General features: G+C 28.1%; 1 protein-coding gene across 1 annotated transcript in view; it reads right to left on the bottom strand.

Annotated features, from left to right (window-relative positions):
* The window catches only part of dpr12 (defective proboscis extension response 12), a 140,102-nt gene extending 135,369 nt beyond the window's left edge, over window positions 1-4,733 (bottom strand). The window contains exon 1 of the mRNA XM_011495989.1: window positions 4,279-4,733. The gene's annotated coding sequence lies outside the window, so the exon portion shown is untranslated. The remainder of the gene's footprint in view (window positions 1-4,278) is intronic.
* Between the last annotated feature and the right edge of the window lie 10,562 nt (window positions 4,734-15,295).

Genomic DNA, 15,295 nt, shown 5'->3' with positions numbered 1-15,295 from the left:
ACGTGTCAACGATATTGGCAAAAAAATTTTTATACGTCATGTACACGATTGTTCTTACCTACACACATTTATACGTGGCCTCATCCGAGGATGTTTGTATGTATATACGTGAAAGCACTTATTGAAGTGTAAGAGTTGGAATATTTTACTTAACCTAATTTAATATTTATTAGTTATTCATTATTATTTAACAATTAAAATAGCTAAACGACCCTATGTAGGTATTAAAATAACTAACTAGTTTGCAATTATTTAATATTATCTGTTTATGATATTATACGACTAATAATAATTAGTGGGAGAAATTCGAGCATGATAGTTTCAATATATATCATAATAAATCATAAATTATAAGATCAAGAAAAAATCAACTTTGATTGTTTTTTACGAATTCTTTTGTAATCATATAAAATCCAATTATAGTATATTAGAGTTCGTTTGTAAGAAAAAACATCACTTTAAACATTAATAATAAATTAAATTATAAAATAAATTAACCGTGAAGATGAAATGTTTAAAACGCCTGATGCAAAATGAAAAAAACTATTGTTTCTCCGAAGATAAGATGTGTGATAAAAATACGCACGCGCTCATAGATATTTTTACTGAAATAAACATTGATATATTATATCTATCTATATATGTTGGTATGAGGCATGTTTGATCATTATATTTGTGAGGATATTGTAAAAAAATAGTATATGCAAGAGTATACATGAATAGCAATGTTTATACATTCTATATGAATATTCAAATGTTAGTAAATAGTTGAACACTTGCTACAAAGCTAATTATTATGTTTACAAACATTCAATGTTACATGATATTTAATAATGTTGCTTTTTTTTAGGGATTCTTGATTTTGTAGACAATACTTCAGTAGATTACTAAGGATGACATGGCGAAGTTTAACACTTAACTAGACATTAATATACAAGGCGTTTTATGTTATCAGAAGGGATAAGTTCCTCCCTCATTAAATGTGACGATAGAATTTCAAAACACTTTTGAGGGATATATAATAAAACATAATTTTTTTATTAAAAAATTCTAGTCATTAAGATAATAAAAGTTCAAAATTATTTAATAAATATTATAAAAGAAGCAATAAATGTTGTAAAATAATTTTAATTCATATAAAGCAACTTGCTAAGTTTACGAAATTTTAATGAAAACTTATAAATGATAAATAATTCAAATATTATTTGTAAACACTGTTACAAGCGTTCAGAATAGGGATTCTTGTATGTACATAGAGAATGTTTGCGTGTATTATTTAATTTTATGACATCCGGTTGAATTGCAAGGATTGGTCGTTACAAACATACATTAACAAAATTCTTAAATATTTCAAAAATTCTTAAAGCAAAAAACGTGCATGAAATGAAATTTTAAAGTATGAAAATAAAACAGAGAAAGAAAAAGAATTAGTCTCCTAGATAATGAAAAATATATGCATTGAATTCTGCGAATTGTTCGCATACTGTAACATGTACATCTTTCAGTTTTGGTATTCGTGAAGTACATCTTTTTTCTTTTAACATATTTGAAAGTTTCGGGAGCATTTTGACATCTTTTATACTTTTCGCTCATATTAAAGTATTACCAACTATACATGTAAAGAACTGAGAGGGGGAGAGTGAGAGAGAGAGAGAGAGAGAGAGAGAGAGAGAGAGAGTACAGAGTAGGATAATTATATAGGCAGGTTAACATAAGATAATTCTGTCTTACGTTATAATTTTAATTACTCAACTTTTTACTTGAAACGAATAATGAAAATAATATGAAAATATGAAAATAAAGCTAATATATGATTCAAAAATAAAATCAAAAATTACTTTAGGTATTTAGATAAAAATTTCTCTCCTACCTTAATCACGATGTTTCCACTTAATAATTTATTAATTCGCAGTTTAATTTGACAAATTAAAATTGAGAAATTTTTAATAATTCTATATAATAATATTTCGATAACTTTTAGTTATAAACTATACATTGTTAAATATATCCTTATTTAATATCCTTATTTATTGCATAAATTACATAGAATTTCATGATTTTAGATAACGGTCGGAGAAATTTATAAATTTTTATGAAAAAAGTTATAAAATATAAGAATTAACTATAATAAAACTGTCAAATTTCCGTATGTTTTCATTCCGTATATACATTTTCATATATATATATATATATATATTTATATAAATAAATACCAGAATGTAATTAGTTATGTTAATTTTTCATAAATTAGCTTGAATATATTTTGATATGTAACTTCATTTAGATTTTCACCCTAATAAAAGCAGATTGATCTCTAATAATTTTCTTAAACTATAATTTGTTTAATACATAATATTTTTAAACAAATTTTAATACTATAATATCTGAAAACATGATTTTATAGTAAAGAATGCAAAATGAAAAATATAACACTGACCATTTAGACATATTTATTAAAAATTATTCATGATCTTCAATTTTTCTAATATCAAATTAATAATAATTTCATTACTTTTATGGGAAGAATATTATTAAACATACTGTTTTAAAATACAATATTGTGATATATTTATTTAATGTTTACTTTTACATTTTTTTGCTTTTGTAAATTTTATATGAAAAAGCAAAGATTTTATAGCACTTTTATTACGATCATTCATTACATCTCGTCTATACCGTTCATATATTTATTGTTAAAAACTATGAATTTATAAATTATATTCTATTTTCAAAAGATGTCTATCTTTATCGAAATTCTATTGTATTTTTCTTACATGATAAATTTTTTCTTTTCAACTGTTAGTATAATTAATTTTTTCTTCCCATAATCGAGTATCTTTCATAATTCATAAATTGGTAGAAGTGAGGATAAACAAGTATTGATAAATAGAGAAAATAAGACGAGAAGAGAAATGTACAACGTTGATACGGATATGAATAAAGAAAGTTGTTTCAAATTCAGAAGAACATTACAGTATCATCGACATAATTAATATCGATGTAGATTTAATAAATCTCCTATTTTAAAAATATATCTTTCACGCTGATTCAATCAATATTCAGCTGAAGGATTGAAAAATTTCACCAGATGGGAACGTTAGCCGGAAATATTATAATATTTACAGTTGACAAAAGAGTAAGAATGCATAAGAGATGAGAAAGGTGTAGTCCCGCGTAAAAGTGGAAAAGGAAGCACAAAGGGAGAATGTCTGTACAATAAATCCTCCCTCATCGCGTAATCGGACAAGCGCGTCTTCTGCCGAGTCACTTTCCCTCTAAAAATTTATGCAAAGACAAAAATGATTCTCTCACAATCCTACGTGACTCGATTATCGTTTCCGATCCCAATAGAATTTATCATTTGGCGAAAATAAAAGTGTTCTATTTTCGCATATTATAATATATATATATATATATAGATTAATGAATCTTCAACCACCCATTATGTCATTTTTTCAATGCACAAATGTACTTATCTATATCTGTCTATGTATATATAAAATATATTGATGTATTATATATATATATATATATATATATATATATATATATATAATAAAAAGTTATACGGCATAATGATTATTGTCGGCAGAAGGATTGTTAAAAAATTTGGACGAATCCCAAAATAAGCATATCAGAGGAAAATATTTTAATTATTATTTTATTGAGAAATTTCAAGCGATAGTCCATTTAAAAATAATGTCACATAATAATAGCGCATATTTCCCTTTGAGCGTGGAATTTGATAAAAATTTTTGTTGTATTGCATAGGAAATTGAAATTGCAAGTTGAAAATTTACGTAGTATCCAAAGGCTTGGAATTATAAATAAGCTTTAACATTTTCAATGATTAAAATAATAATAATAATAATAAATAAATAAATAAATAAATGAATAAATAAATAGCTTGATTTGTAGCGCATATATGAAAAAAAAAAGAAACTAGCAAAAATCTACGTGACTTATATGTCGTTTTTATTTTCACATAATAGACGTTCGCATGACAACACTCGTACATCTCGGATTTTTATGTTAATTCCCACTCACGTATACGTCACCATCATGTTTACACTCTAAAACACCGTGTCGTCCGCTAATTGGAAAATTAAAAATTTCTCCTCGGCTCTCGCGAAACCGAAGCACACACATCGCTTTTATTCAAAGCACTCTCGAGGAACCTGAAACTTCCCTACATCCAGAGATAAATAAGCACTCATCGAGGGTCCAGTAGACATAAGCCAAGCACATGGGATATCGGCGATTTCTGTTATCACTCACTTTTTCAAGACGAGAGAACGCACGAGTTTCGCTTGGCGAAGGACCTCTAGTCCTTCAAGACCTTTGAAAGCCTGGGCTAAAAAGAAGTTGGCTGGACACCTGGAGCCAGAGCCGCTCTTATCCTTACACGTACTCACAGGTCGTTGCCAATTCGCACTGGACAATAGCAGACTGATGGGCTCTTGGCCATGGGTATCCCAACACCATCCGTTGCACTAATTATTATTACACCTTAGCCTCAAGGGCCTGCACTCACGTAACTTAGCATCTCTCGAATTTGCGCCGACGAAGATGCACAACCGGCACTAGACGCTTATACATCTGGGGGACGCGTTGTCACACTCACTCGGATCCTCTTATCAACGGGGCTGGAAAGAATCAGCGGATGAATTACTTTAAGCTTGGCGCATCGATGTCGTCTCTTTCGTGAGACGCATATCGCGCGAACATCACTGATGAGTGAGAGAGAGGTGGTACGCGAGGGCCACAGCCTGCGAACCTACCTCGCGAACAAGTTTCTTTCTTATACGCGCGTAACTGTGTCAGGGACGGTAGATTATCGATATACTCGTTACCCGAGGGTGGTGGCACCTGGAATTCTTAAGGACTGCGGCGACTTTATTTACTTTCGCTGGCTTATTCACGTGACACGCGCACTCCAAGCCCCCAAATACGCCTATTCGAGGCGTTTTCCCGCGAGGAAGAAGGCAAGGCAACGATAATACCGAGCACGTCGACCTTAGCTCCCGACAGCCTTGCTTGAACCCCACGCGCGCACGAGCGTAGCTGGAGATTGGCGAGGGCCCGCCAACCCTAGAAATTCGTCGATCTTTCTCTCTCGCTCTACCTCCCCTGTGCTTGCGTGCACAGGCGCGAAACGCTTCGAAATAAGTAACGGGGGCACCGATTCTCACTAATTCTCCGGGGCCGAGATTGTGTTGGTGAATCGACAACAGCGCGCGTACGTGCGTGCGTGTGTGCGTAGGCGCGCGCGCGCGTATCAGTGCGGTTCAGTGGCTCCAGCCGGCTGTCGGAGGGAGAACCGATCAGCTGAGGGTGGGGACAAAAACCAAGCAGGACCAACATCAACGGGCGTGCATAAGGCGGCAGACTATCGTTCTATCCTCCTTCCTGCGCCATCTCGTGCGCACCAGAACCCCACCCCCTCCCTCTCGGGCTCGCATTCTCTATCGCGCTCTCTCGCTCTCACGCTCTCTCGCTCGTACACATATACAACGCGTCTTTTCTAAATTGCGAGTGGGGGTAAAAGGGCGGCGCAGGCGTTTTGGTGCACCGACGCATTGATCCCAGGAATTCGTCGGCTAGCTTGACATAACTGGAGAGCAAAGGAGAGAATGCGCGAACTACTCCTCTACCCGGCCCACCTCTCTCTCTCTCTCTCTCTCTCTCTCTCTCTCTCTCTCTCTCTCTCTCTCCCTCTCACTCTTTGTCACTTTTGGTATGTACCGACAATGTCCAATCATCACATATCGTGCAAAATGAGTAGAGTGCATTATTCTTTGGAGCTCCCACTCGCCGATTATCGTCGTTACGTAGCATACGATTCTATATTGAAACTAGACGACGAGCGAAGGAAGTAGACAAGGATTTTAGGTAATAAGTAATAATTTATCCTTCCTTATAACGATACCAGACAAACAAATCTGTAAATCTCATTCTATCATCTCTTGGTTTTTCAATTTGTTTGGGCTGTTTGCGCGTATCTGCTTGTTCGTACGTAACCTTCGTCATCGCTTTTATAGGAGGAAATATCAACCAAGAAAATATTACTCAAATAACCAAGGATTACGATGGATAAGGATGAAAAAACAAAAGTGGCAAATTAAAGAGGCAACATGTAATAAAGAGATTAAAAAGAATTACAGGTTGATGAGCTTCAGGATATTAGAGTCCCACCTTGCACTGGTTTTATTATATTGGCTATTCCATACCACCGAGGCTTCTTTAATATGACGATTAAATATGATAAATTTATTTATATGTTTTAAATCATGATCAAATGATATTTTGATTATAATCGATATAAAATTGCTTATCGATATTATTTTTCTATATTTTTTGTTTCAACTTCTACGATATTTATTTATAATTTATTCATTTATAATTTACATGTGCTTTAAAACGTTTTAGTCTTCCTTTGTTTAGTGAAAAGAAAAATTATAATTCCATTTCTCGTTTCGTTTATTTCATGAGTTTTATAAAAAGTAAAGCAATAATAATATAAATAAGCTAAAATTAAAACTTTTCTCGAAAAAAATGCACACTTTATTAATAATAATTCGTATGGCTTATTTAAAATTTTTCTATAATAAAATATTTTAATAATTTGACATTTTCCGAATTTTTTTTTTTATATTTATTACCCTACATTTCAGATTACGAATTTAAGTATACTATCAAATAGATTCCTGCTTTTGAAAATATCTACATTACGACAGTAATATGAAATTAATATTATTGAGATATATATTTTGTACTTTTTATACGTAAATGTGGAACTAACAATCTCTATTAATATAAATATTCGCATAAATAGACTCGATAGATGCTTAAAGTATTGCTTCAAAATATAACGACAAATAGCATTGTATGGCTTTTTGAAATGACAATATCGAAAGGGAGATATAATGTATCATTTTATGTAAAGACGTGAAAATAATTGAACTCTTATAAAAGTAGATTCTAAAGGCAATATCAATCTGTATTGCAATTTCAATGTAAGACACACAGTAGAGAGAAGATGAGGTTAGAAAATGTGCAGATCGGGACTCTTAAATTTCGAAGTCTCATTCTAAAATCAATTTCGATGTTTCGGTATCAAATTATATGGAACAATAAATCGAGACTGCAAAGGGATATTATAAACAAGATTATTCAGAAGTTAAGATTCTTCTCTTTCTCTTTTTTACATACTCAAGCGCTCCCTCTCTCTCTCTCTCTCTCTCTCTCTCTCTCTCTCTCTCTCTCTCCATCGATCTATCTATCTATCTATCCACCTTTTTATTTATCTATTTATATGTAGGTATGCGTGCCTTAGCGCGCGAGCGTATTTGTTTGTATGTTTATCTATCTATTTTTTTTGTACACATACTAGTTACGAGTGAATATTCCAAAGTTTTTCAGCATAGTGATCAAGCGTATCCTTCAGCCGCCAACGCTCTTCTCCATTATCATCATTTATTGTAGCGTGTATAGTGTCGACTAAAGTCTTCGAGATAACGTGATAAAGAATTAAATAACTTATAAAAAAAAAAAAAAAAAACAATTTTTACGAAATCTGTTTTTCTAATTCCAAGAATATATAAAAAGTAATTTTAACTAATCATAAATACTGTGCGTCAATTAAGTTTAATATTATTTCAAATTATTTAACCAATTGTATATCTTAAAGTATGTATAGACTTTGCCACTAATTTAACGGCACGAAAAGAATAATTGAATTATTTGACATCAGCATTGATTTTATTTTAAAAATTGGTCCAAACATGTTCTTTCCATGATTTATTTGCCAATTCATGATCTTTGATAGATAATAATACCCTATTGATTAATATTAGACATTTCTTATTTATAATGTATTCCAATATGGGATCAAGTTTGATGGGATCAAGATTGAGATTCAAAAGCGAGAGACATGTTCAGAAGAAGGATAGATAAAAAGGACGCACGAGTAACAAGAGGAGACAAGTAACAGATTGCGCGATTGAAATACTACTTGACAAGAAAAATCCTTAAAAGCAGTTTGCCTCCAAATTCAAGATGTCTGAGTTTAATGCTAAAATTACATTAGATTCTCTCTCTTTTATTCCAATTTTTCCTTTCCTTGTTTATTTTACATTACTTTTTTCAAATTTTGCTACCTACTTATATTCTCGAACCTACTCTCTTATATTTAGTTTTTTCTTCGTCGACCTTTCTTTCCTTTTTTTACTTTCTTCAGAAAGGTTCACACTCTACAAGTTCTCATTCTCGCACTTGTTTCTTTGTTATTTTTGCACGTAGACTCATTTAAATTGTATGTTCATTAGTTAAGATAATATTTTCATATCTCCAAGGGTATATTAAATTAAGCAAAAATGTTATTCAATATTTAGTTTACATTTTCAGATAATTAACTTGAAAATGTATTTACCGAATGATGAATGATACTTAGGGTTTTTCATGTCTCTCTCTCTCTCTCTTTCTCTCTCTCTCTCTCTCTCTCTTTTGCTCTCGCTCTCAATCAGTAATACATATTCAATTTTTTTTTATTTATGTCAAGATTTATGTATTCAAGCTAAATAGAAAAGTTACTGAAAAATATTCAACAATATAGTTCAACAAATTATTATACTCCCAAGTGCACTAAATTCTTTGTATTTTATTCCGAGCATGTGAATTATTGTCGAATGAACGAAGATTCATAAAACATTTACTAGGTAATCCGTATTCAGATTAGCTAAATGTATGATGTCATTTGTGAAAACATATCGCAAACTATGCACATTCTCGGAAGTTACATTTTCAAAAGGAACAAAATTACATACATGTTTTGTGGTGTAAAAAGCAGAAAATATTACACACGACGATGAAAAAAAAAATATGAATATTATATCAACGTTTTTTGCAAACTAAATTAATGGTAGATTTTATCATTATTTTTGGTCCAACATAATTAAATCTATTAATATTAGATGAAAGCACCGTATATATTGTATAGTACTTTATTTCATTTAGTCGTAGATATTAATAAATGAGTTACCTATTAAAAAGACGAAACTTTATTTTATTTTTGTAAAATATTTATTTATTTATTGTTTTTAAATATCATATCTAGTATTGATAATGAGGGAAAAATCAATATATATTTAATATAATCCAACAACTCTATTCCTTAAATACTTTATACAAATTAAAATTATATATTTAATTATTAAATTTGATTATTCATATAATAAGATAAATTTTAGTGAAAATTACAAAAATTATTATGGTAATAAAACATAATATTTAGTATTTATGTTACTTATACGATATCCAAATTATAAATATAAAATGCAATCAATTAATCATATGAACATAATCATTGTAACTTTTATATTTAAATACAATTAACCTATTAAATTGAAACAATTTATGTTATTCAATTGTAATTCCGTTTTAGATGTTATTAATTTTTACTTCCATTGGTTCTTTTATATCATAGTAAATAGATAATCATAACGCTAATGTAAATTATCTTCAAGAGCTATTCAATTAGATATTTATTAATTTATGAATTGAAATTAAGATTATTCTTAATAATATCTGTTGACAATGCAATATATCATAATAATTTTATCCAATTAGGTAAAATAATTCTGTAAATATTCTATTCAATAGAATTTATTAGACATAGAAAGGAATTATTAAGGTTATTTCAGTTTTAACCTATGCAGTCTTTAATTATTATATTAATTTTTTTATTTTTATTTTATTGATATATTGAAAAAGAGGATTGGTAGAATTTTTTTTTTAAGAAAAAAAATTATTTTTTAAGAATATTCATCGAATAAAATAAATTGGCTTTTTTATTAAAAGAAAAAAAAATTGTTCATCCCCTTAATCGCTCATCATAGCATCGAGTATTATGCAAACAAAATAATTTAGTAATTATTTTATATTTTTTCTCGAGCAATGCATGTAATGTACACAAATATTTTTATATGTTCTTTTATGTTAGATCAAATTTTAATAATTAAATACGTTGCTGCATATAGTGCCATTAAGTATTAGAATAAATGTAATTCGATGAGTACAATAATAAAAAAAAAAAATGGGTTGATAATGTTTTAGTGTTCAATGCACAATGAATACGTAAACAAGGTTGATCAGCAGCTCAAAGTACTTGTACAATGACAACAAAGCAATTGCATTTTTAAAAAGAGTCAAATATTAGGGCAGAAAATGTACAAACAAATACAATAGGGAAAAGTCATCATAAATTCTATGTGGATGTTGTGAGAGTATGTCTCGCGTATCTTTTCATCAAAAGCTAACTAGTGAATGAATTTCTCAACCTCGTATTGTAATTCAACTATGAACTAGTATATTTTTTTTTCTACGCCTCCTCTCTATTGGCATTTATCGTAATTAAAGACAATGTGTGAAAATGTATCAAATGCAAGGTTGCCATTCTCACACTTAGCCTACAAAAATTCTCCGTAAGCTGACAAACCTTCAATAGAATTCATTATTTTCATTCTCAAATGGCACTGTTTTTTCTTCTGGTAAATCGGTCAACAGTTATCCGACTGCCTTCAACGACCGACATTTGGCAAAAATTCAATCAGTGACAATCAAAGCTTACAAACTGTTAGAGAGCCAACCATGCCAGTATACACGGGAACCCATCACTTTGCACTTTGAGGGCTCATTCGCCATATTGTTTAATTGTTTTTTTTAATTAATTGTTTCATTATATTCGAGCGCTATGCTTACAGAAATTCACCACATCTATTCGATCTCATACTCATCGCTATCTGAAGTAGTACATTAACATTATAATAGTAATTTCTCCTTATCAAATGTTAATGTCACCATGTAGTTTTCAATCGTGGTAATGCATACATACTTAGGATAATTTGGGAATAAGTAAGTTTTTTCAAAATCTGAATTTGGAAATGCTAATGAAAAGGATATATTTGGAATTTGTAGAGTGAACTATCATTTTACTCAAAATTTTCACTAAAAAATAATTACATCACTATCGTTGACGTTTCAAGTACCATGAAATTCTAATTGAAAAATAAATTCTTTTGTCTATTGAGTTTACTTTTTGTAAAATATAAAACTAGTCGTTTCAATTAAATAAGAGAAAATCTCACTGATTGATTTATAATTTTTTTTTTATTTTATGTAGAATAGTAATGATTATAAATAAAAATAAGAAATCTTTCAAAATACATTTTGTATCTTCCAAGATACAAACGTTCTAACAAAGAAATTTAGTAAAAATTCATTACGTATCAATGATTAATATCGTTATTTCGGTAATACATACATAGAGCCTTATATTTATTGTCATTTAGTAGATAAAAATAGTATAACTATATTCTAAATAATTATATAATAAAAATTAGATTTATTCTGTCATTATGGATCGTCGTTCAATTATAAAATCCGTATTATTTAAACATTATTCGCTCTATAATATGTATGTATAAAAGTTTTTATAAATATAAATGGAAAAATATAAAAATATAATTAATATAAAAGAAAATTCTATGAATACAAGAAGTATAAGAAGAGAAATATCGCAATGAGGATAAAAAAAAAATAGTTATAATATTTTAAGTTGAACGAAAGGCAAACTATACGTTATATATAAACGTATAAGTGTCAAGTTATCTTCAATTAAATATGTTTTATATATTATACTGTGGTTAAAAAAAAAAAAAAAAAAAAAAAAAAAAAAAAAAAAAAAAAAATAACGTAAGTGACCAATAAAAAAATTCAAAAATAATGTTATAAAAGTTATCAATTCTTTTCATAAACAAAACGTTTCTAACTTTTCGCAGGCATATAACAGTATCATACTGTATCATACAAACAGCATAGTGATTAAAATATCATATTGAGTGAAACCAAGATAGGCAATGGTTTTCACGTTTCACAGTGAGTGTAGAATGATATTTAAATTTATATTATATTAGGTATTTATGAATACATGTATGCTTCTGTATATAAATAATAATGGATATAATCATTTTCTTTTTACATATACTAAATTTAATTATAACAAATGAAGAAAAATGATATATATTAATAGATAAGAGGTAAAAGGATTTATCTTTTCAGTAAATTTCACTATTATTAACCGTACATCTCACGAATATATATATATATATATATATATATATATATATATATATATATATTACATATCATTTTATAATATTCGCATATTATTACAAGGATATTTATACTTTGTTTAGTATTTATGCTTTTGTATATTATTGTTTTACTATGTCCCAAATATTGTCTTGAATTATTGATTGTAAAGAATACAAAAGAGATAATAGCAGGTTGAAATTTTCTTAATTATAATTCTTGAGAGTTATTGTTTTATGTTGATATGAATACATAGTAAAAAAAGGATAATATTATATCTAATGGCAATATTTATGTTTCATGCTAATGATAAAATACATTATAATCATATTTTGAACTCACTATATTTACATAATACATAATACACCATAAACATACTGTAGTCAATAGACTATATAGTATGTATGATAAATGATGAATACTACATTTATAGATATTTTGTTGATATATATATATACGTTCTTAAAATTAAATAATTTATATATAAATTATTGATTTAATAGAACAAACTGTCGACTACTGATTAAATTAAAACCTTATTCCAATCACATTGTTGCAATTTTAAACAGTCTAACCAGCAAAGATAAAGCATGATCGATCCGCGTGATTCATTCGGTAAAGTGAGATAAATGCCACCTTATTTCAACTACTATCGTTCTATTAATATATCTATTGATCTATTGATAATTCTTTCGAAGCAATTATTTGCATTTTGGATTTAAATTTTGTACATTTTAACCTTTTTTATTCATTCAATCCAAACAAATAAATAAATAAACAAATAAAACACAAGGTTTTTTACAAGAAAGATTTATTAATTTCTTTATTAATCGTTTAATAATACTAACTTTACCCACCTAAATCACCCTCAAAATAAATATTTCTTTTAACAGATAAAATATATTTATTTGCTTCATAAGTCTTTGAGTTCTCGTATAATTTACAAATTTTATAATTTTTCTCAATGGGAATAATTGAAGTTCCTTGTTAAATCGATAAAATTTTATAGTGTTTTAAACGATATTTGATTACGTTTATACACTCCAAATAGAAAAAATAAGTTCTTTATTGCATATTTACTTTGATATACCGCAAACGTTTACTCAAAATTTTTTGGAAGACGTCCATTATGCACCCATTTTCTATGAATATCCTTTCGCGATAAATATAGAGACGAACAATTACAAGAATACTGGATAGATTTACAAGAATTTTGCGACTGAAAAATATGGGTAGACCCGCTCTCGCTCCTTTTGCTTGAGGAAGCACGTTCTTACTCTCGTCTTCTCTACCTCATTTATCTTATAGCTAGTGCCTGTGCCGCTTCCGCTACATAAAATTCTGCTCAGCATCAACGGAAGAGATTGACTGAGGAAAGTCTATTTATAAGACCGCGCTTCCATCACATGCAAGATGTTGGTATGTGTAACATCAATTAATATTTTGTCCAAACTTATGCTAAAATTGAGCGTTAGATCTTACATGATTACCTTACATGGTTTTTCAAATAAACGAAATATCATTTAAAACTCATAGAATTTTAGCAGCTCATTTAATTGAGAATTTTAGAAAAAAAAAATACTTGGCGCATTTTCAATATTGTTGAATATATATATATATATATATATATATATATATATATCATTGATATATAATACAAGGATAAGATTTTATTTTGTCTAGAGTTTTAAAATTTTTTATTTCATATTATGAAAAATAAAGCTACGCTGCACTATTTTATAGTTAATAAAGAACAAAATTCATTATGTAAAATATTGTAGAATTTGATTCAATGTTCTTTTAATTTGAAGCACTCATTTTCTTTTAATAAATTAGATGTTTTTCATTAATTTTTTCAATGTGTTGTTATTTATAAATAATTTATATGAGAATATTAAGAATAATATATTATTATAATTAATCAGATATTATAATTTATTTTAGAAAAAAATTAAAACTTTGTAATATATATATATTGTACTAGATATTGCATTAGATTTATGTCTTTTTGAAATAAATAATATAATAAATTCTAGAAGATATAATAATAATTATATGGTACTTAAAATTTTGTATGTGATAAAATTGGATTAAAATTCTATTTTTTAAAACTAAATTATTATTTATATATATTTTGCAAATTTTATTTGATAATAAAAATGATAGCTTTCCATTTTCTATGGATACAGGAGCACTGATAAAAATTTGAACATTTTTTCGATATTTTGGAAAATATGTTATTTAATTTACATAATAATAGACGCTATGACATTATACATTAAAAAAAAAAAAAAAAGAAATTATACATATGCATTATAAATATATATATATATATTTGTCTTTATGGATCTGAATATTTTATTTCCCAACTTCCTTTTCAGTGAAATTATCAGACATTGGCATTACCGTTATTCAATTTGGAAACTTATTTTTCATTATAAATTCACTGTATTCTTCAACTTCATTTTTAATATATTACTATATATTTTTGATAATGTGTAATTTGATTTTTCTTCAATAATTTGTAAGAGTCGATAAATTTATTCACTTTCATATTGTATTTCCATAAAACTGTCATTGCCGTTTTACTATTTAATGAATTTCTAATTCCGGAGTTTCTTGCCAGAATCCTTGGTAGAGTTTACAAACCATTAATAAACTGGTTCTCAGTGTCTAACAAATTTCGAAAAAAAATAAGCTTTTAACGGTATGAATATCCTTTATCTAATAAATCTTAAAAAATAATCAGAATTGTCGTTAAAATTTTAATATATTTGAAAATGCACCTTATTTAAATTATTATAAGGAATAATGCATCAGGATCATATTAATGCTGTTAAATAATTTTAATGTCAATGTTGTTTTCTAAATTAAATAAAGTTCGTTTGGTTTCAAATCGCACTTCAATCCAACTATTCAAATTCTATTTGGCTATTTTGAATTTAATATTATATGATTAATTACTAGCTCGGAGAACTTTTAATTTTATTGATAAACTATACATAATTGATAATAAATGTGATAAATTCTATTATTATACAATTTTTTGCTTGTCGATTTATTTTGGTACATTATATCATAAAATTGTCGAAACTATTCTCAGTTGAATGTAAACATAGTGAAATGAGTTTGACAGTTGAACCGC

The sequence above is a fragment of the Ceratosolen solmsi genome, unplaced genomic scaffold, assembly GCF_000503995.2.
Source record: "Ceratosolen solmsi marchali unplaced genomic scaffold, CerSol_1.0 scaffold11, whole genome shotgun sequence".
Lineage (NCBI taxonomy): Eukaryota > Metazoa > Arthropoda > Insecta > Hymenoptera > Agaonidae > Ceratosolen > Ceratosolen solmsi.
The sequence above is the reverse complement of the archived record's forward strand: the minus strand, read 5'-3'. Positions and strand labels throughout refer to the sequence as shown.